The sequence below is a fragment of the Protopterus annectens genome, chromosome 1.part0 (assembly GCF_019279795.1).
Source record: "Protopterus annectens isolate FY-2018-M chromosome 1.part0, PAN1.0, whole genome shotgun sequence".
In the NCBI taxonomy this organism is placed as follows: domain Eukaryota; kingdom Metazoa; phylum Chordata; order Ceratodontiformes; family Protopteridae; genus Protopterus; species Protopterus annectens.
The window spans coordinates 1,045,383,599-1,045,407,019 of NC_056725.1; positions in this window are offsets into that span (position 1 = coordinate 1,045,383,599).

Consider the following 23,421-nt stretch of genomic DNA (forward strand, 5'->3'; position numbering starts at 1 on the left):
CCTGGGTGAGTTTGAGATGTAAACACTGAGCATGTTTTTGGAAGGTGGGACACAGGGAGGGCATGCAAACTTTGTGCAGATATTGACTGGAGGTCAGGATCGAACCTTGTACTTTGTGCATGAGAGGTGAAGACCTTAATCATTATAGCAACTGGTCCCCCAAAATGCATAATTCTTAAAAATATTTATGAACACCTCCATTTTTTTAGTCCATTTACACACTGAAAACTTAATTTTATTATGCTAAAGCACTGTGCTGTTACTCTGATGCTTACTGTGATGGATTTGAAGTCTTCTTAAGACACTCAGTCTTGCTGGCTGGATTCTGCTGAAATCAAAGTCTAGTTATAGTTGCATTCACAGTCTGTTGCATACAGAAATTTGCAGAATATGCACTGATGAGAGAATATACTTTGAGGCATCAACTCAGAGCAGTAACAAATAACGTTTTATAATAAACCACACGTACTTCTGTTACAGCTTTTAGTTATTGTTCTACTTTACTTCTCATATAGTACAGATGATGTGACAGATATAACATTTACCTCAGGACAAATGTGTCCCTACCAATACCCCCAACATAACTGGATTTAATACAGACTTTATATATATTTTTAGTTAAACACTCCCTCTTGGTTTTGGAAAGATACTGCCTTGATGACGTAAATGTTGACACATCTGTTCTTGTGCAAATGCTGATAAGTAAACTGTTACTCAAGGAAATGCCTTGTGGATTAACTTTCTTAGAAAAGCATATTTTTAAACTTTCTTAGAAAAACATGTCCTGTTGTCCATTGAAAGCAGATTACATTCTTGCCATGTCTGTAAGAAGTCAGCTTTTTTGATGTGTGTGTAATACACTCATATGCAAGTTCCTTATTTTTTAAGCCACAGTCATTTAGTATGGATGCTAATCACATATTACTAAACTCTGTTTCTACATTTAAGCAAGCTTTAACTTATTCCTTATTTATGTTGCATATTTGTAGCAAAGTTACTTTCAACCTTAAAACATTGTTGAGCATACTCTTACAATTCCCTCTTTTTATTTTAAAACACTCAAAACACTTTATACTGATATGTATTTTTGATCACATTATATAGAAAATGCATTAAGAAACAAAATCTTTAGTCTTCTTTTGATACACAAGTCAAAATGCAATTTTACATAGTTAATACAATTATATCAAGTATTACTATTAAAAATGAATGTATTTAACAACTTTTTCCTTTTACAGACCATTCTGTGAAAATATTTTATCAGTTATGAGCTGTGAAAATATTTTATCAGTTATGAGCTGTGTCTGCTTTAGTTTTATTTTTTTAACTTAATTTATTCTTTTGCAATCACAGAATTTAATGTATGACTTAGTACTCTTTTATTAACTCTTTGCAACTGTGGAATTAACTCTTTACTTTTATTGATTATTTTATATCAAAATATTAAAGATATACTAATATCTATAAGAGACAAGAACTATGTGCTACCCCAAGCATTTATACACTGTTGAAAATATACAGTTTCAATGTCATTTTAACCATAGCATTGTGGTCATGTCTCTGAACTCCCCATTAACATCTTGGTTGACAGTAAAGTGAACATAAAGCACTGAACTGGGCTTAGATAATAAATATTTGAATGCAATTATTTCAGTATATTTAATACTTGAGGATTAAAAAAAACATGATTTATACACTAAAGAATGATATGTACGTATTAGTCTATTAGCTGTATAAATACAATATTTTAATATAATTTCCCTCTAACTGGGGTAACCAATACTAGTACAGATAAAATGATGGTCCAAAAACTAGTGATAAAATTACAATTAGTAATAAAATTACAACTTGACAAATTACTTTTGAACTTGTTACATTGTATCATGTATAGTATTTATTTACACAGATTGTTTGCTATTCATGCATTTCAATCTAGTAGCTATCCTGGACCCAATTTTTTTCTAAACATGGTTTTTCACACATAATTGTTACTAGACATTAATTTCATTTGTACTGAATTATTTTGTATTTGTACATAGTCCAATCTACAAATTTAGTAACATTAACATCAAGCAAAATCTTGGAAAATTCTTATGTTTCTTTAGAAGTATCTAGTGAAATTGCCACCAGAGGCAACTATGTTTTTTGCATACCAACATTGTCTTGCCAAAAACATACTAAAAATAGTGACCATTCTTGCTCAATTTTTACATATCTTTAGTCTCTCTTGTATATCTTTAATAAAGCAATTTTAAGTCATCTCTTGTATAGCTTTACAGTAAACAATACAATAATAACTAGAATGATAGCTATTAGCAACTTGTAAAATATCTTATCCTGTCAGGTTTAATCTGTTTACCAATATTTCTAATGCACCAATACCTGTTTTTCCCTCCCCCCTGAAAGAGTATTGTCAAGAAGGAATGAGATATTTCTTCCTGTAGCTTTATTTTAGACCCTTTTCCAATACTGCTCACACAGTCAGTGTAAAACTGAGAAAGTACCCCTCCCCCTGTAGTATTGCAGTATTGTTTATTTGCTTTATAATGTATGTCAGCCCATCACTTTGGTTATACATTTGCTTTATTAGGTTATTAGACTAGAGACCTTTGCCTGATTTGATCACTTTTTGGCTGTTTTCTTTTCTGTTGCCTTTGCTGTCTACTTCTAATAGTAGTTATTTGTAACTCCCTGTATAATTGATTTGAACTGTATGTATGCTATACTTGATGTAACTGAGTTTTTTTACTTTTAACATTTATGCACGATTGTGATATTTTATTACAATTACCAAATAATGTTGCATGTGAACATTTTAACAATTATGTTTTAATAACAATAAGTTTTTAGAAAAATTCAAGCCACTTGTTTGTCAGTCAGACTTGTTTCTTATCTTACATGCTCAACATTTCCTGCAACTATTCATCCAGTCTAGGAAGGTCTGAGCTCACATTTCAGTTAACCCTTTTAGCATTTTTCCTTTAATCATCTGTTAGTAAAATGCAGTTATAAAACACTTAGTATTATATTTGTGATTTGTATAACTATGCAAACTAAACATTATTTTACAATTAGCTTACATATTTTTTAACTTTTGATTTCAGTATTTTTTATTTATTTAACTGCTCTGCCATTCATTTTACAAAGATTGCTTGACTAATTCCATCCGTGATTTTATTTATTTTTAAAATTCAGAACTTTAACTGGTGTGGTGTTACTATACAATTATAAAAAAATTGTAAAAAATAAATAGATATTAGCTTAAAGAACACGTTTATATTTACATTATTTATATTTGCTGTTGTCTGCCTGTCATTCTTGTGCATTGTATAAAAAGAAAATACATGCATGTCAGTCTTGTGACTTTTAAATCTTTATACAAGCATCCCAGTGTTGTGACTGTAAATCTTTACTCTTATTAACTATTTTTATTTAGTTTTTATACACTAGAACTGTTTTGTTTACCTTTTGACTATGCTATGAGAATGGCAGTCATATGCTCTACTTTACTGTAGTACTGATAAACATTTGAGACAGGAAATAGCAGAACTGTTTACAATTGAGCAACAGATATGTACGGCATGCATCGGAGCTTAAACGGGGAGGAAATGGGAAGGGGAAACAGCAGAAGGAAGGCAATCAAGGAGAACTAGCATAGCTGGCAGGTGGATGGTATCAGAATCAGCCAATTACACAGACAGCAGCCCAGCACACTACTATAAACTATGCAAATACCATTCAGTCTGTTTTTTCCCACAAATTCTACACCACTGGTGTACACATTTGGGGAAATTTTAAACTGACAAAACTAACAAAACATGTTAGGGGCTGCTGTTGCTTTGATCTATCAGTATGTGCTACAGATTGAGGGTGGTGAGGAAGATAATGCTGACAACCAATTCAGACCAAGGAGGAGAAGAGTTTTCAGACCCTGGGTAACCTACCAGGGGCTACATGATCTGGAGATAGTAGAGCACTACTGGGTGGACAGGGACATACTTCAGCAACTTGTTGAGGTGTGCCGGCCTCACCTCAGACCCAGAACCAACAGAGGGAAACTCATCTGAGTGAATACCAAGGTATGTGTAGCCTTAAGAATACTAGCTAAAGGTACTTTCCAAAGACTAGCTGGGGATATCATGGGGGTCTCACAGGCATCTGCATCCAGGATACTCCACCAGTTCCTGTATGCCATGTGACCACATGCTGCTGAGCACATTTACTTCCCCAGCACCCGTGAGGAGATGACCAGCAATATGTGTCTCTTCCACCATGTAGCAGAATACCCAGAGGTACTGGATGCCATAGACTGCATGCACATCCACATCAAAGCACCGCCCGGTGACCAGGGTAGGTCTACCTAAACCGCTAGGCGTTCCACTCCATCAACTGCCAGGTCACGTGCGATGCCCAGGGCATTATCATGAATGTGTATGCTGGCAGCCCTGGAAGCTATCACGACTCCCACATCTGACATTCATCACGGCGTTTGCCAGAGGGGACATCCCATATGGCCATCTGGTGGGGGATGCTGGCTACACACTGGAGTCGTGGCTGATGACTCCCATCAGAAATGCACACACACCCACACAAGAACGCCATAATGAGGCACACGCACAAACCAGGATCATTATAGCGCATGTGTTTTGGATCCTCAAGTCACGGTTCCGCTGCCTTGACATATCTGGTGGAGCCTTGCTGTACTCTCCAACTACATGTACACACATGTTCATATTATGTGCCATGCTACGCAATATGATCCTGTGGAAACAGCTGCAGCAGGAACAAAACCAGGAAAGGCCACACAGCCCCGCACCACTGCCACGGTCTCCACAGGCACAGAAGGACTCAGAGGAGGAACAGCCTGAGCCTGCCACCGTAGGCAGATGGAACCATGCTCAGTATGCCATGTCCTTGGCAAAGAGGCAATGCATAGCACATACACTGACACTGTTGGGCCCGAGGGACTGATCTCTCTCTCTGACTCACACACACAGTAAAATGGATGCCAAACATCATGCCACCTATACATTACCATGTATAAGCAGTGTACTGTGTGCATCCAGCATAGTCAGCCCTCAAGCACTGTCCTCACAACAGCCTCAGCCACAAGGTAAGTCAGTCTCATTAACAAAATAAATGAATGGAGTGGAATGTTCTGATAGCATATCTGTGGTATTGATTCAAGCATGCAAGGGAATGGGGTGGCTTGCTGGGATAGCAGCAGACAACTGACGGCTCCTTGGGACAGCAGGAAGTGTATTCCCAGCACTGGCCTACCCACACTATGCAGTACCACCCTAGTTGATAAATACCACTGCAGAGTATGTAATGAGCCAAATAACTGGGGGGGGGTCATAGGTCACATGCATGGATGTCATAGTGGGGGTCCCATACCCACAGCTAGCCTCACCCACCAGATCAGCTGTAGAAAACCATACAGAGATGTCTGGCAAACGCTCCCACATGGCGACATCCATGAAATCCCCACAGCCATGGGGAGTAACACACCCTTCCCTTATCACTCATCCTATGCAACATCCTGACCCCAAAATGTGGCCATTCAAACAAAACGAGGTGGGCCTTACATATATGTGAGACACACACACACACACCTCCAGGCTGGTCAAACAGTCTGACACACACAAGACCCTCCAAGTGCAGTCAACCTTTGAGAAAACCCCTATGCAAAGTACTGGTAGCTATAGGCAAACATATCTGACTCAGGACACACAACCCCACATATTTTATCCCCTACAAATCTATCCAGAGTTTGCCTGTCACCCTGATCCTGTCTGACTTATATTACCCAACCGTGGACTGGAAATCAGACCAGGCTAGAACAGAAATGCACAGAGATTCCACCATTGTAATATATCACCAAGGTGCTGGAACATTTCCACAGCTCCAGCAGTCAATTGCTCATAGGCACACCTCTCAACAGGGTGGATTGTGCAAGAATGCCTATCATTTGGCCCATAATTTTGGTGTGTGCATCATCCATCTGTATTCCTCTAGTAAATCACTGTGATGATCTGAGGAGGTATGTCACGAGGTACTGAAACAATCCATGACAGTGTCAAGTGGCATATATGTCAGATGTCTGCTAAAACAAGTCCTGTAACCCCAGCAACTCATACATTACAGAGAGAAATAGTCAGACTCACCATATGGCCCATTGTCACCCCATTTTGATAGGCTATCTCCAGATATCCTGCACCAACAGGTTGAAAGTTATGGCTGTAGCACTAACAAACCAGACTAGAATACAACAATCCCTGGAATGGAGTCCCACATGTACTATAGAAGGTCACACTGGGCATGCTCATATACTTAGATAAAATTGGTAGGATCTATAAATGAACAGGCCTTCCCCACCCAGTGCACTTCTCATTGCCCTACTTTAGCAGTTCTGAAGATGTCTTGTCACCATAGAAGTCCCTTTTGTTAGGCTTCAGTCCTATAATCTCTGTGGCACTTGTGATAACTGTGTAACTGTAGTACAAATAACTAGTTAGGTAGGAGTTCTAATCTCAGTCCTGGCAAATGTAAAAGTGTGTGTGTATTTAGAAATTAAAGCTTTTAGATCCATTCAAACCCAAGACACTTCCCCTTTCCCTACTTTAGCAGTCCTGCAGATATCAGTCACCTTAGAAGTCCCGTTCATCAAACCTCAGCCCCATAAGCTCTGTGGTGCATGTGATAACTGCGTACCACTATAGTACAAATAACTAATTAGGTAGGAGTTCTAATCTCAGTCCTGACAAATGTAAAAGTGTGTGTATGTGTGTGTGTGTGTGTGTGTGTGTGTGTGTGTGTGTGTGTGTGTGTGTGTGTGTGTGTGCGTGTGCGTGCGTGTGTGCGTGTGTGCGTGCGTGTGTGTGTGTGTGTGTGTGTGTGTGTGTGTGTGTGTTTAGAAGTTAAAGATTTTGGGTCCATTCAAACCCAGTGCTCTTCCCCTTTCCCTACTTTAACAGTCCTGCAGATATCAGTCACTTTAGAAATCCCTTTCATGAGGCCACAGCCCTGTAAGCTCTGTGGCATGTATGATAAGTGTGTAACACTATAGTACAAATAACTAGATAAGTAGGAATTCTAATCCAGGTCTGGCAAATGTGTGTGTATGTGTAGTTAAAAGTATTCTGTGGCCTCTCTCACCCAGTACATCACCCATTGCCATACTTTACAAGGGCTGGTGATGTTCCTCACCTTAGAAGTACCTTTGGACAACCTTCATCATATAAGCTTCATGGTGCTTGCAATAAATGTGTATCACTGTAGTAACAATAAATAGATAGGTAGGGGTTCTAATCTCAGTCTGGGCAAGTGTGTGTGTGTGAGTGTGTGTGTGTGTGTGTGTGTGTGTGTGTGTGTGTGTGTGTGTGTGTGTGTGTGTGTGTGTGTGTGTGTGTGTGAACAGTATCCTGTCTGTGGAGGGGTTGTGTTTGTGTGAGAACCATATCCATTGGGGGGTGGGTTTTGCTACTTTTTGCTGTTGCCCACCCAGTACATGTCCCAGTGTCCACATTACAAGGCCAACAGTTGTCATCCACTGTAGAAGGACCTGTAGAAACTCTGCAGCCATATAAGCATTGTGCCTTGTGCAATAACTATGTGACAGTATGGAATAGACAAGATAGGCTGCCCATCTAATCCTTGGATAGCCCTCCCCACTCCGGAATCATACACAAACACACTCAGGTAGGCAGCCACCTATACATTAGTATGTGACCTGCAAACCGGCTCACAGATAGAACCCACAGTGTGAAAGCAGCAGACTCCATGTCAGATTGCTGAACAGTCACGAGTGAAGTCCCACAGGTTGTGGACCTGGGTTCCCTCATGTTTGGGATCCACACCTCTGAGGACCACCCCAATACAAAGGCACCCTGGCTGACAATGCTTGCAGATGACTACAAGGTGGGTGCTATTATTACCCCCCCATGTGAGGTTGATATCTTTCACAAAGACCTCTCTGAGACCTATGACTGTTGTCAGAAACATGGACATAAGCTCAATGCCAGATGATGTGCCACCATCCCCTTTGTGTACAACATGGTTTCCATAAAGTAATACATTGATGGTGGTCCAGTGAACACTGATGTTGGTATAACAGAACTGGTAACACAGGCTGATAGTGAGCTCTATGGTTACCACCACAGTGCCACTGTCTTCCAAATGTTCTTCCATGTGTCACTTCTCCTGACTCAGGGTGTTGGATCTGGGAAGTAAAAGGACAGTGTTTCCCTGTACACTCCCCTCAGTAGGCTAATCAGTGTGTACTATGACCCATTTTCCATGTACCACACTGGATTCCAGCAACAACAGGAGAGGCTCCCAATTTACCTCACAAAGAGGTTCTTAGGTACTATACAGTTGCCCATGCAGACAGACTCCAACAACTGCAATGAATCTCTGTCTCATGTTGGCTACTTAGGTGTGATCTCTGCCTGACATACCCAACCATGTCAGGAATGCTACATCTGAGGAAACCAATCCGTCCACACAACATGCTCCAGATGGGCATGGATTCATATTTTATACCATGGTACACACAGTACACATTCCTAAGTCTACAGTATGAGGTCCACTGTTCATATCAACCATAGTGGTATCTGTAGACACTCTTCATCCCTATAACCCCTGTGCAACAGCAAGGTGTGTGTGTGTGTGTGTGTGTGTGTGTGTGTGTGTGTGTGTGCTACTGCCATACTCCACCTTGATTGCTATTGTTCACCCTGGGTGTTGGCAGCAATGACCACTAGCTGTGACAGCATGATACTTGAGGGACATTTCTTGGAGGAGACTACTTGGTGTATGTACTTATCTTGCTGTCATTTGCAACCTTGGTGTTGGACAGTGGGTGTTGTGCACAGTTTATAATTACAGTCTTCTTACAGCTCATTTATACCTCTTATTACCCGGTAGACCTGTGGAGGAAATTACTGTTAACACTACCTGACTGTTTCTACCCATATTCATATTGTCAAGGTTACATAAGTGCACTCATAGTGTGTGTCTGTGTGTGTGTGTGTGTGTGTGTGTGTGTGTGTGTGTGTGTGTGTGTGTGTGTGTGTGTGCGTGTGTGTGCGTGTGTGTGCGTGTGTGTGTGTGTGCGTGTGTGCTACTGCCATACTCCACCTTGATTTCTATCAGTCACTCTGGGTGTTGGCAGCAATGACCATGAGCTATGACAGTGTGACACTTGAGGGACATTTCTTGGAGGAGACTACTTGGTGTATATACTTATCTTGCTGTCATTTGCAGCCTTGGGGTTGGACAGTGGGTGTTGTACACAGTGTATAGTTATAGCCTTCTTACAGCTCATTTTTATCTTTTCTTACCTGGCAGACCTGTAGAAGAAATTTCTGTTAACAATACCTGATTGTTTCTACACATATTCACATATTCTTGGGTAAGATTATGCATACACCTTAATACCAGTCCCGGGATTTGAACCGTGCCTGTTTGTGCAAAAAAGTGCAACAATGTTGTGTTTCATCACAATGAGCTATTTGAGGAACTGCTATTTCTTTTTTGACTGTTTTCTGCATAAAACTCTCTTGTTTGGACAATCTGCTTTGTAATTCTGATATTCATGCATGGCAGATAGTTCTTATACTGTGTATTCATACCTTCACATATTACAGTATGGAAAACAATGGTTAACACAACATTACTATTCAGGGATCAGATCATGTTGCATGGAACTTTTCTTATAAATAATCTGTTTTACAACTCCAGAATCTTTGTCAGCTGAGGCTCAATTAATTAATGCTGTCAGAGCCATAGTTTCTGTGCAGAACCGGTACACATTCAGATTCATACTACCACATAGCAAAGTAAGCACAACAGTCTGGGCTTTTGAGTTTTATTGACAGGTACTGACACTTTTATTGATATATATCCGGTACATCAGTATTACTCTACTAATGACTAACGTCTTCCCCTTCAACTGCATGCCTAGCCAGGACATCTTGCCACAATGAGACTGTATCTTAACTATAAGTTATGATTTTAACAGCTCTGTATTAACTTTATGTGACTGAATGATGTTTTTAACCTTTTAATGTATGTAAAACTGTATTGGAAACTGTATAACATGATATAATACATGTATATATAAATATTTTTGTATATATGTATGTATGTATGGAGCTTTTCTCCACAGGCCTCCGCTGAAAAAGGACATGAATCCAGTCGGACTATTCCATTCAACAAATGTAAACGAAATAAATTTATTCAGTACAAACAATACACATATCTAACTACTGGCAGCCTTTCTCTTTATTTTCCCTGACTACTGCAAGTTAGATTTGTACTCATCAGCCTTGTGACACAGCCTTAGCAGCCTGCTGGTGTGGGCATCCACATTCACAGCCCTCTCATCTGCAGCTGTACAGAAGATAGAGAAACATTTATGCATACCTCTCAATCTCATACTTAAGCTGGACTATGTTACACAATAATTCATACTGATACTTACACACTGCTGGGACATTCTGTACCCAAACATCTTGGATCCACTCGTCCAAGAGGTCCATCTCCCTACGCTTCAGGTCAGCATAATGGTGCTGGACCTGCTCACCAGTCTGAGGGATACCAGTAGCACTGGTGAGGTCACATGCAAGATGGTCCCATGCCTCAGCTTTGTATTGGGAGCCCTAGTACTGGTCCTGCAGCAATCTCCCTTCATGGTGTTTTACAAGGAGTCCAACCATGACCCTGGAATCCTGAATGCGCTGACACTGCACCCAAAGGTGCACACCTTCACCAACACCAGCCATAGTACCTGCAGTGATCAGCTACAACTGGTTATGGTTGTATTCCTGCCTGCGGGGTATAAATAAGGCTAGATTTCTGCCCTCTGCCCTGATTGGCCAAGTTTGAATATGGTGAGCTAAGCTAAGTGACAGGAAAACCTGCTTAGCACAGATAAGCATTGCTTAAAGGGGCAGATGCTAAGCACTGCTTACCAGTGCAAAAATCCACTTCTCTACACTAATTATTGCTACGCATAAACATTAAAGCAATGCTTACTCTGGCTAAGCATAGCTGAGCAGAATTTAGCATTGTTCAGCTTTCATTTTATGGACTATCAGGATTGTGGGGTTGATTCCTTCTTAATGACATCTTATGATATGTATTTATCCCTTCCATAACATCCCCCATGTGCTTTCTTTACATTATATTCTTTTGTGGCTATACTGTATGGGACACTTGTGTTTGTATGGGGGTTTCACATCTGTACTATACTGACACCTCACATTTGGACCTGCTACACTACCCTGGTTGACAAATATATATTATTCACTACCTATTTATGAAAAAAATACTTTTAGTGCTGTTTTCACATATAAAAATGAACAGACAGCATTGGGACTCAAACTGTGAACAACTGCATGTGAAGTGAAAGCTATGACCACTACGCTATTTCACTTTCACAATTTTGACTGTATATTTCTATTTAGCTCCATCAGATGTTTAAGCTATGCTATACCCAGCTGCGCAATATGCACACCTGCTCAGCTATGCTTAAACTTTAGTGGGGACGAAAAAGAAAATTATTTGTTTTATTTTTATTAGTTTAGGGATGTGCACATAGCTAACAGTCATACCTCTCCACCTCTGACAGCATACAATGTGGATGAAGCCTAATATAATGGGAGGGCAAAGAGGACAGATTTTAAATATTGCTGTTACAATCTTGGGAAGGATGACTAATAGGTTTTGCATTAGCATGACTTACTTGGAGGATGTGGGGTCTTACACTCATATGTTTGTCATTAATTAATGACTTCGAGCCTCAGCTCTTTGCCAGGACACAAATCTAGACATTCTGCAGATATCTGTTCAGTTGGCGGTATGCTGACAGTGTCCACAGACACTGTTTTTCTTTTCAAAGTGCCATATGGCACTTCCTGAATGCAGGGGGTGTGTCTGAGCATTGCTCACACAGTAAACATGCCCTTTCATGAATATGCAAGGTGCACTGCTGTTCTACATGGGCACAATCTGCTCCGTGTAGGAATAGCACTATTCCTGCATGGAGTTTAATAAATCCAGGGGGTCATCTTTCTAATAATAATAAACTCTCTCTACATGTCCTTAATTTTCCCTCCTGCTTGTTACTCCTCCTCATCTCACTCTATTCCTCTGTCTGTCAGAAAACAGAAAGCAATACAAATGAAATTATGTTGATTTGCACATTATTAGATTTAATTTTATCTAACAATATATTTGTATATGATAGCAATATATATTTACAAAAATGGGGGGTTGCCATGGGCACCCCCTGTGCAAACTCATATGCAAACATGGTAGTTTATTATTGGGAGAAACAGTATTTAATTAACAGTGGGTACAGTAAATACATTAAGATATATAGACGTTTTGTCGATGACACCTTTATGCTGTGGGAGTGGGAGCCATCACTATTGTCGGATTTTATTAAGTACTTGGAATCTACAACAGACCTTTTGAGATTTACAGCATCCTTCTCACTCAGAAATAGACATGTTAGACGTCGCTGTGTATAGAGACAGTTTGGGTAAAATCAACACCAGGCTCTTTAGAAAAGCCTGTTGGAAAAATAGTCTCTTAATTTGTAATAGTATGCATCCTAAGCACATATTCCCAAATATTATCAAAGGGCAATTAATTAGAGCTAGCAATATATGCAATTTGCAAACTGATAAAGAGAAAGAAGTTAACTACTTGGAGCAACTATTTCAGGAGAGGGGGTATGATAAAACTGTGTTTCAAACTGTAAAGAATGAAACTGCTGCTAACAATAAATGAATTAATTCTATCGGTGTAAAGCCAACAATGAATGCAACTGTGAAAAGGAACCTCAAGCATAATGATAAAGTACGTTTTGTTACCAAGTATGCTATTGATACTAGCAAGGTTTGTGATATAATTAAGAACAACTGGCATTTCCTAATAACTGATAAAGAAATAGAAAATGTTATAGGTAGAGTACCCGGTTTTGCATATAAGAACAAGAGCAATTTAAAACAGTTACTTTGTAATGATCGGCTAAAGAATACTGTGTACTCACTGAAGCTTGGAACATATCCTTGCAATAAGTGCAAAATGTGTCAATATGCTTCTTCTGTACAGGAATTTAAACACCCTATTTTGTCCTTTATATTTCAGCCTAGATTCTATGCTACTTGTAGAACAACTAGTTTAATATACATGGCAGAGTGCACAGGATATACATGTTTTTATATAGGGATAACACAGAAACGGCTCAGAGGCAGAATCTATCAGCATATGTGTGATGTAAAAAATAAGAACAAATTAAATGCTTTAGCTAAGCATACAATGGAATTCCCTTCACATAATTTTAGGTTTAGAGTCCTACAAAATGTTAATAATGACAAGAGAGGGGGTAAGTTAAACAACTTAATTGAAAGAATTGAATTAAAGTGGTTATTAAAGCTGCACGCTCATGTATACCCTGGGCTGAACAACTATGTGCATTAAACCTGAACTAGAAGCTTGCTCACTTAAATAAGGTGTAATACTAGCTGAAGACTTAATTGATGTATTTTAAGGGTGAATTTATTTTAATGATGTATTTAATTGATTAATTGATAGTGCTTTTTGATATAAAATGTGTAGGAATTTTTACAGTTTTATTGAAGACTTGAGAAAGCATTGCTTGTTCTACATGAAATTGCTTGTCTAAATAAACCTGTTTTAAGCCGTGGTGGTCATCTGGATTTTTTTTGCTTCAGAAAATATAATATTCCAAATGCTTCACTTTCTGCCCTGCCACTCCAGTATCCTATGTAAACTACTTCACAAATAGCCTTATAGCATCTTTTTTTTCAGTACCCATACATTAAAGTCTGTATCCTTCTTTTATACTCAAACTTTAACAAACAGGAAACAAATCAAGTATGGGTCATTTACTTTTCAAATTCTACACACAGGCAGGTCTCTTTCACTCTTACCCTTACTCTGTCATGTTATATTACAAGCATATCATGACACCATCAGATTATCTACCTAGTCTGTGCCATCAGAAACCTAACAGGCAGCCAGGTGTTATCAGTTTTACTAACATTAAGAAAGACCAGCAACATAAAATAGTTCTCACTCCATAGTATCTTTGAATTTTAACTTGGTATTGTGACACATCAGTACAAGTAGCTTCAAAAAATCTTCTTACACAATTAACAGTAAAAAACAAAGCAGGGGATAGCAGCCATGGCTATGTAGAATAACAGCTTTATTAGTACAAGAGGTGAGCGCTTTCATGGCACCAGCCACTTCATCAGACAATCAAAGAACAGTAAAACACAGCATTTATACCAAGCTTATCATTGCCATCAACTACCCAATTAATCCTTAAAACCGTACACCTAGTATACAAAAGTTTTATACCTAATGTGAAAAAATTTTAAAAGCTTAAGATTAAAAACAGCTTGACAATAAAAGCAGCATGTCACATCATACAACTTAATACATACAATATAAAAGTATTAAAAAGTATAAAAGGTGGAGGGGGAGGGAGTTCTACCTACTATGTCTTTAAATCTCTACTTAGAAGAATGGGTTTAATATTAATTTTGTCATTCAGGCCTACCTCAATGTTAGCTTGCAGCCTTATAATCCATTCTAGTTCCCTAGTTTCTACTCTATTCCTAACATCTCCACCTCTATTGTCGGTATAGACCTTATCTGTTACTAAAAATAAAAAATTGTGTGTCTCATCATGGTCCCTCACATGCCTGGCTAAGGCATTTGTCTCTATTTCTCTGGTGATATCATATATATGCTCCCTCATTCGGTTTCTCAGCCTTCGCGTTGTCATTCCAACGTAGAAGGCAGGACAGACTGTGCAGTGTGCCAAGTATATAATATTAATACTGTCACAGTTAGCTAATATTCTAAAGGTAAACTCCTTCTTTAGATCTGAATGTAGAAATCTACTTCCAGTGTCAACGAAGGTGCAGTAATTATATTTATTACAGGGGAAGGTTCCATATCTGCCTGCATTTTCTCTCCTTGTTTCCATGGGTTGTGGTCCACATAATAATCTTTTTATAGATTTTTTATTCTTAAAAGCAAATCTCGGGGTCTCACCTACCAGCCTTTTAACATTATCATCAGCACATAGTAGTAGAAACTAGGGAACTAGAATGGATTATAAGGCTGCGAGCTAACATTGAGGTAGGCCTGAATGACAAAATTAATATTAAACCCATTCTTCCAAATAGAGATTTAAAGAAATAATAGGTAGTACCCCCCCACCCCTCCACCTTTTATACTTTTTAATACTTTTATATTGTATGTATTAAGTTGTATGATGTGATATGCTGTTTCTATTGTCAAGCTTTTTTTAATCTTAAGCTTTTAAAATTTTTCATATTAGGTATAAAACTTTTTATACTAGGTGTATGGTTTTAAGGATTAATTGGGTAGTTGATGGCAATGATAAGCTTGGTATAAATGCTGTGTTTTACTCTTCTTTGATTGTCTGATGAAGTGTCTGGTGCCACGAAAGCGCTCATCTCTTTTACTAATAAAGCTGTTATTCTACATAGCCATGGTTGCTACCTCCTGCTTTGTTTTTTACTGTTCATTTCATTGTTGTTGGAGGTAACTCTTGCCAGCACCATTTGGTTTTTACTGCGGATTATTCCACAATTACTGAAACACCCTCTTCTCTCCTGTCATCACTCCGAAGGCGAGACAGGCTGTTTACTTTCTTATTCTGTCTCTTTCAGTAAACCACTCAAACCATAATTTGGGAAGTTATACTCATAGTTATAATAAAATCTGTCTCATTTCCCCTTATTATCTCATGCCACAATACTATTCTCATAAAATGCATCCAGTTCATTTCCACAGCAGCATCCTTAATTTGACCAAATCTCTCTCTCTCTCACTCCGTCTGTAAGTCACAGCATAATTTACTCTAGTTTATTTCATCTTAAATTAAAAAGTGCCTTTTTGAAGATAAAGCAGTTGCAAATTATGGTACTGTATTAATGTAAACTAATATTTATATCACATAGGATGCCTCTGACTAATGCCTGATAACACTAATATAGTGCAAGTTCATCCTTCTTTATAATACTAACCCAATCATAGTGGATATCTCATTGTTAGAACCACTATCTATTGTATACTTGCTAAATGTCATTATATACAGGCTTCATACTTCGTATAATAAATATAAATTGAAATAACAAATTCAAAATGTATAATGTATCATCAAACCCATAGCTGAAACAGTCATAGTATAATAGTTTTGAATAGCCATTAATATTATATGCACAATCTCCATGACTTTGTTTCATTTTGTTGCCATTTATGTCACATTTCATCTTGCAATATAAACCCCATCATAACCAATACTGTATTGTTAGAACTCCTAATACTTGTATACTTTTTAAGTGTCGCAGTATACAGCCTTCAAGCTGTATATATATAAAGAAAAAATGTTTATCTATGTTCGGTCGAGTCACCCTAAAATGAGTTATGCTACAGCAATGTTTGTAGATTGAAAAGTGTAACTTGAAAATGCTAAAGAAAAGAGTAAAAAAAATCTTTATTGCAAGTGGGAAGCCCCTGCATCCCCATGTGGGAAGCTTGTTCCCCCAGTGCCCCCTTTTTATGTATACCAGCCACTTGGATAAGAAACAGTGGGAAAAATTAAAAACTTCAGTACAGTACAAAGCCATCTCACGCAATGTAAGTCCATGTGCAAGCGGTGCTTTGGAATATGTGTCTGAATGGCTAGACTGATTACTGCAGGTACTATTGGTCAGGGGAAATTTATTTTGGCCATTATACTTATAACTGTTTTTTCTTACCTTTTGGTGCTCCAAAGCTTGCTCTACTGTTGTGTTGTTAGACTGCTGACTGTTTTATTCTATAAAATCCTATTACTGTGCTGCAATTGGGAATCAAAACATTTCCCAGACAGAAAATAGTGAGCATATGGTGACTAAAGTCATGACTAACAGGAACAGAGTGCTTCTGTGAAGGTATATATCCATCAGCTCATTCATAAACACATTTCAGGAAGTTCTCAAAGACAACTGGTTCTGACCTTTGGTCATTATCTCGTTATTGGTTAGGCTAGTAATAGTCTGCCGACTGCCTAATGTTTGGGACAGGGTTGGTGCAGTGGTTAAGGTCTTCACCATCAGTGGGCTCCATTTATATCTTTTGCTTGGCTTCTGAAGCACTTGTTCACAGTGTCATAGATGATTACTGGGTTAACTTCCCTAGAGGGCCTTTTTAAACATAGACATGTTTTCCAAGTGTATTTGACAAAATTTGACACCTCTCACATTATAGGGGAAATAGCTTGAGTATGAGTGGTCTTTTTTTTATATACTTCCTCTTTTTAATAAGAACATAGGTGGCAGACCACGGGAAAATTTACGATTCTCATCCACTGATCCAAGTTGCCTTGAATAAGTGCAGGCAGGAACTCTGCTTCACATGAATGGGAAGCCTATTACAGAAAAGGGTCAGTCTCACATACCCGTCTCTCCAACCTGCCTTATTTATGTTGCAGATGAGGTGAAAGTCCACACATTGGGTATTTTGATGCTATTTGTTTTGCAGATGTGCAACAGGTCCATAATGGCTGGATCAGAGGATGCTTTGAATGCCACGCATAGATCACCTCTCAGCAAGCTGTAGGAGATCAAGTTCAAGGATAAGGCTTTGAGGCATTCCTCATAGAACATGTTGTGTACACCTTGTATTCCTTTTATGAAGAACATCTGTGGATGTTCCATTTATTGCATATGCCTGATAACAGACTTGAGATTCAGTGAGTGGCCATACTGGAGAAGGCAGAGATTATAGACCATTCTTCCCTTATTGCAGCCCTACATCCCTGGAATAAAATTCTCAAGCTAAAAACTATTTAAAACCAGATTGCACTGAATCAATTTAATAATTATAGGACTGGCAGAGGGAAAGGAGAGAGCTGAGTCGTTCATATTTCTCACACAATGATCCTATCATAACAGAGAGGGAGCATAGTGTCATGTAAAAGTAATGTTCTTAGAGAAGAGATGAGGCTGTAGTTAAAGCCAGTGAAAAGGATGTAAGCATGTAAAATTGCCAGAGGCCCTGGAGGATTCTCCCAGGTCAACAATACACCCCTGTTTAATAAGAAATCTACAGAATGGAGGGCAATGGAGCTTAGTATGGATCCAGTTCTTGAATCACTACCCAAAGGAAAAATCTTTTCCATTTGCTCTTTTAAAGTTTTCTAGTAGAGTGCTTCTGTGAAGGTAAAGCTGGATTATTGGTTATCCATGGAACTGTAGAAATGATGCAGTTAGTCTGAGTAAGAAGATGTCAGGATGACACTGCCTAAATGGGTGACATAGAAGATCCAGAGTTGTGGATCTAGTGATCATGGAGGTAACATCAGATAAGGCCAGAGTTCTGGGAACCATATTTTTCTGGGGCAGAAGAGGACCATGAGGACTACTTTGCCCTTGCACAGAGTTGTTTTCTGTTAGAATTTGTCATTTATGGAAGGGGAGGAAAGGCATATAGTAGTCCAGATGGCTAAGGATGTATCAGATGATCCCTGGATGGTCGTCCCTGGGGATGAACAATGGCAAAATACCTGCTACATTTCCTATTGAGTGGAGTGGCAAAGAGGATGCAGCAAGGTTGGCCCTAGAGACTGAATATATTGGTTGCCACTGCAAGCTTGAGGGACCACTAGTGAGGCATGAGAATACAATAGCTGAACTTATCTGCTAGTAGACTAGCCTGGCTTGAAATGCACATGGCCATCAGAAAGCACTATGAAGACTTCACCCATTTCCACACTCTCATGGTTTCTCCACATAGGGGGTAATATTAGGTTCCTCCTTACTTGCTGATATACCATACCCCAGAAATATTGTTTGTGTGGCTAGATATCACACCCTGGGGAAGGAAGTTGTGAAATGCCTGCAATGCTAGAATTACCACCGTCACCTCCAGAAAGCTAATGTGAAGGTGAGCCTCTTGTTATGACCACGTAACTTGAACTGTCCTCCCCTCATAATGCCCCCACCACAGAGAGGAAACATCAGTGACAACTGTGGGCAATAGTGGGGAAGATCAAATAGACATCCCTTTTTTACAATGAGAGATTGAATTTACCATTTCAGGTGGGTTCAGCAGACCATGGATAGTTATAATGAAGAATCTAGTGACTGAGTGGACTGGCACCATTGAACATGGAGTGTCCGCTGAAGGACCCCCATGTAGAATTTGGAGAGAAGTACCAACATATGGAAGCTGACATCACTCCCAGGGTACAAAGAACTATTGATACAGGAGGAGAGTTGTATTTGAGAAGATCTAGGACTTGCAGGCTAAAGGGAGATCAACCTTTACTCTTGAAGCCTTGCTATTTGTGTTGTGGTGTCTATATGGCAGAATATAATGGTCAAGGACTAAGAGGGATCCAGGTTTGATTTTCCTAAGTTTAGTGAGGTGCCCAAGAACTGACACAAGTACAGTAACTAATCAATTGCTAAAATAAACAGTTATCTTGTGTTTGTAGCTAAGAGACAGCCATCGAAATATGGAACACATACCCATACACATACACATACAACACAGCCCTTGCAGCCTGAGGTACATACCTGTCAACCTGATAAGGCAAGAAAACTAGCCAAAGCCTAAAATAATTGGGGACCAAGGTCTAAAAATAGGGACAGATTTTAAATATTGTTGTTATAAACTTAGAAATTTGCTAGAATAATAAGATTTGCGTCAGAATACATTTTCTGAAGGAAATGCAGTCTGAAACTCATCTGTCATTATTTAGTGACTTTAATCCACAATAAATTGCCAGAAAGTCACAAATATTATGAGGAACAGATCAAAAATTTGAGGCAAACATCTGGACATTCTGCGAAAATCTGGACAGTTGAGAGGTATGTTGGGGTGTGGTGCAATGGCTGATATGCACTTGGTAAACACCTGGAGGCAGGGACGTCGGGAGGCATATGCACTGTACTGATTTCAGTACAACTTTTTTAGAAGGGGGGTAGCTTTTTTTGAAAAAAAAAAAAATGTACGCTTTTTAAAGGGTGTTGGCTCCTTTAAGGAGGATACCAACCAGTCGGAAGTGAGCTCACATCATGTCCGGCTGTGCGAGCGGGAAACAATCGCAAGTGAATTATCACTGCAAGCTCAAAAATGGATTATCGGAAGGCAATCATCCACGATTGAAGTAAGTGTGTGGATTATTACTGTGAGCAACGAGGCAATCATCCACGATTGAAGACAGGTAGGGTGTGTGTGTGATTTAAGTAAGTTGCAATCATCGACAATTGAAGTGTGTATGTGTGATTGAAGTAAGTTGCAATCATCCATGGGGACTGTTGCAGGTCACAGCTAGATTATACTTTTGAAGTGAAGTGGACATTTTCCTGCATTAAATATTATGGAATGAATGTTAATTTACTTCTACTTAAATCCACCTGAATATTGTGCTAGATCTGTTTCAGTCGTACTTCTGAAGTGTCTGGATTTTCAGACTGATAAGATTTTTGCCTCATATTTTGGTCTGTTTCTCACAAAATGTGTGTGTGTGTTCTGTCACATCACTGAGAACTGCCATTACTTATGGAAGATATTTGAGTTTCACACTATATATCTATCAGAAAAATGCATGTTAATGCAGGACCTGTTAGTCTAACAACTTTTCATGTTTATAAGAGCAACATTTAGAATCTGTACCTGTTGGGCGCATTGTTTCTTCGTTATTTCTGACTTTGCCCAGAATTCTTGAGGTAAGAAGTTGAAAGGTATTTTTAACAGAACCTAAATTCTAGTCCATTTTGACTGGCACGATTAGCTGAACAAAGTTGACCTAATTTTCTGATGGCTGGTGTGGTATTTTTTGTAGTAGATGTTTTATGAGAGTGGTGATTTGTAGGGTACATGTATATGGTGAAAAAGTACATTTCCCAAGATAGTGTATATCAAAGTACAAGAATTAGATGTGGGAGTAACAAGTAAGTGATGAGTAAAGCATTAATAGGTTTAACTAGAAGACCGTGAATATAATTGCTGAATAGTGATATGCATCCTATTCATGACTGTGTCAGTATTATACTGAGATTATTATAGCAGATAGAATACAACTTTTTTTCTTCTTTTTTCCTGCATATTTCATCTATGATAAGACTGCTGACACGACAGGATGACGCACATAAAAAGGAAACTTTACTTAAGGGGGGAATCTGTTTTAAGGCAAACAGGAGTGTACAGCTGCCCAAATCTTTCTATCTGGAAGTGGAGTCCTGAATCTACAGAAGAGAGCAGCTTAATATATTGCTACAACCAGTGTTTTTGTCTATAATGTTATGGTCTTTAGCCTGTGTTCATCAAAGTTATGTAATTGTCCTGCCTGTAGTAAAGAGCAGGGGTGGAATTTAGTTGTCTTTCTTGAGATTTGAGGGAAATTTATTAAAGGAGTCTATTCTTCAGGACTTGGGTTTGGCTGACTTGCAAATGTCATGGCTATAAATTTAGTTTATTGAACAGCAGCTAATTTAGTCCCCCCTACACACATTTATGCACATTAGCGTGAACAAAAGTACAACTTTTCTTTGAAGGTGCATACTGTGTGAGGGGAATATATTTTATCTATTATTATTGATTTGTCTTTGTTTACCAGGAAAGTCCAACTGGGTAATACCCATTTTCAGCAGAGGCCCAGGGAGAAAAGCTCCATTTGTTTACATTGCATTATACTAAGTACCAGTCAAACATAGAGTAATTACATTTATACACAAATGTTAGTTACATGTATACACTGTAAGACTGTAAGGAGGTGGAAGTTATTAAAGAGGAAGCACAAGTGCAACTTAGTGGATTGCACAGGCTGCCATTATGTATAAAAAATGTTTTGTCATTTCAGTAAGAGGTTGAGAATATCATGTTTAAGGAGAGTATTTGGTGAGTATCGTACATTGAACACAAAGTTTTAACCTTGTGATGAGCATGTACAGGGCCAGGACTGGTTAAGATGTTGTTTAAGCAGTGGTTTAAAAGTACTGAGTTTGTTGGAGAGTTTTATTTGCATGGGGATACTAGAGTTTAGCAGTGCACTGGAAGGAGAGTGAGTTTCCTGCAACTTCATTTCACTTACTTGTAAGTAATAAGAATTTGTAACTAGCATGGAGGTCCATTGCTGGACAGAAGGGTAGTAATACCTTTTGTCGTGACTGTTATCCTCCTGTTTTAAGGTAAGAGGTATTTACTGACAGCAGCCTTGTGCTTTTGGTGCATTCCTGTTAGTAAGTTTGATGGCCTGGAAATGAACTTAATGTTATGTGAACACAACCTGAAGGCTCACTTTGCCTTTTGTCATCCCTTTTTTCCCAATAGGTAGAACAATTTTGTTATGATTAACCTTGGTTTGTGATCTAATACACATATCTGCAAACTCCATACTGAAGTCAGTGAATGTGGGTAAGTGTGTTTCTGTGATGTCACAAGTGATGTTAAGATTCATGCAGGTGTGGGTAATGGCAAGGCATAAATGGTCTTATGGTTTGGTTGTCTTTTATTTCCTATGATCCTATAAGGCTAATGGGTTTGTAGTTTGCAGGGTCCATGAGGGGGTTTGCCCTTGTGGAGGGTCATCACTACAGCAGTGCACCAGGATTTGGGAAAATACCTTGTAGCTAGCCTTAGGTTGAAGAGTTTAAATAGGGGATCAGCAAGGGTGTTTGACATTGTTGACTGGACAACCTAGTATGTTACCCAGACCTATACAGTTTGTGAATTTGGATCTTGAGAGTATCTTAGAGACATAATCCTTTGTGATTTTAGGTGGGAGAGTGACTCATGGATGATTGGATTTCGGATAGAAGCTTCAAGAGAGATATTTGTCCTATCTTTTTGGTTGGAGTGGGAAGCGATAGTGCAGAAAATAGGGTTGCCACCTTTTCAATTGCCCAAAGTAGGACTTTTTTGTAGAAACATCAGATTTTGCAGGGAAAAACATACCCACAACCAGTACAAAGGAAAAAACTTCACTTTTTTGCCTAAATAAAAGCTTATTATTGTAGCATTATAGTTGCTTATTCTGTTTCTTATAACATTTAGGTGTTTCAGACACAAAATAATTGTTTTATGCAACTAGTACAGAAAATATAGGAAAATGTTTGTCCAAAAATCTCAGGACATTTGCCATTTTTTCAATTTCTTTGCAGGACAACTGCCCAAAGAGGGACTGTCCCTCACAAAGTGGGACAGGTGGTAACCCTAGCAGAAAAGTTCACAGTTATTTCTTAGTCTTCTGACATAGCTGAAGGATTTGTAGTTATCCTTTGTTACAGTTGCTAGTCTCAGTTCATGAGATGTTTCAGTTCATGAGATGTTTTGCTGGTCTTTAAAGTGGCCTTC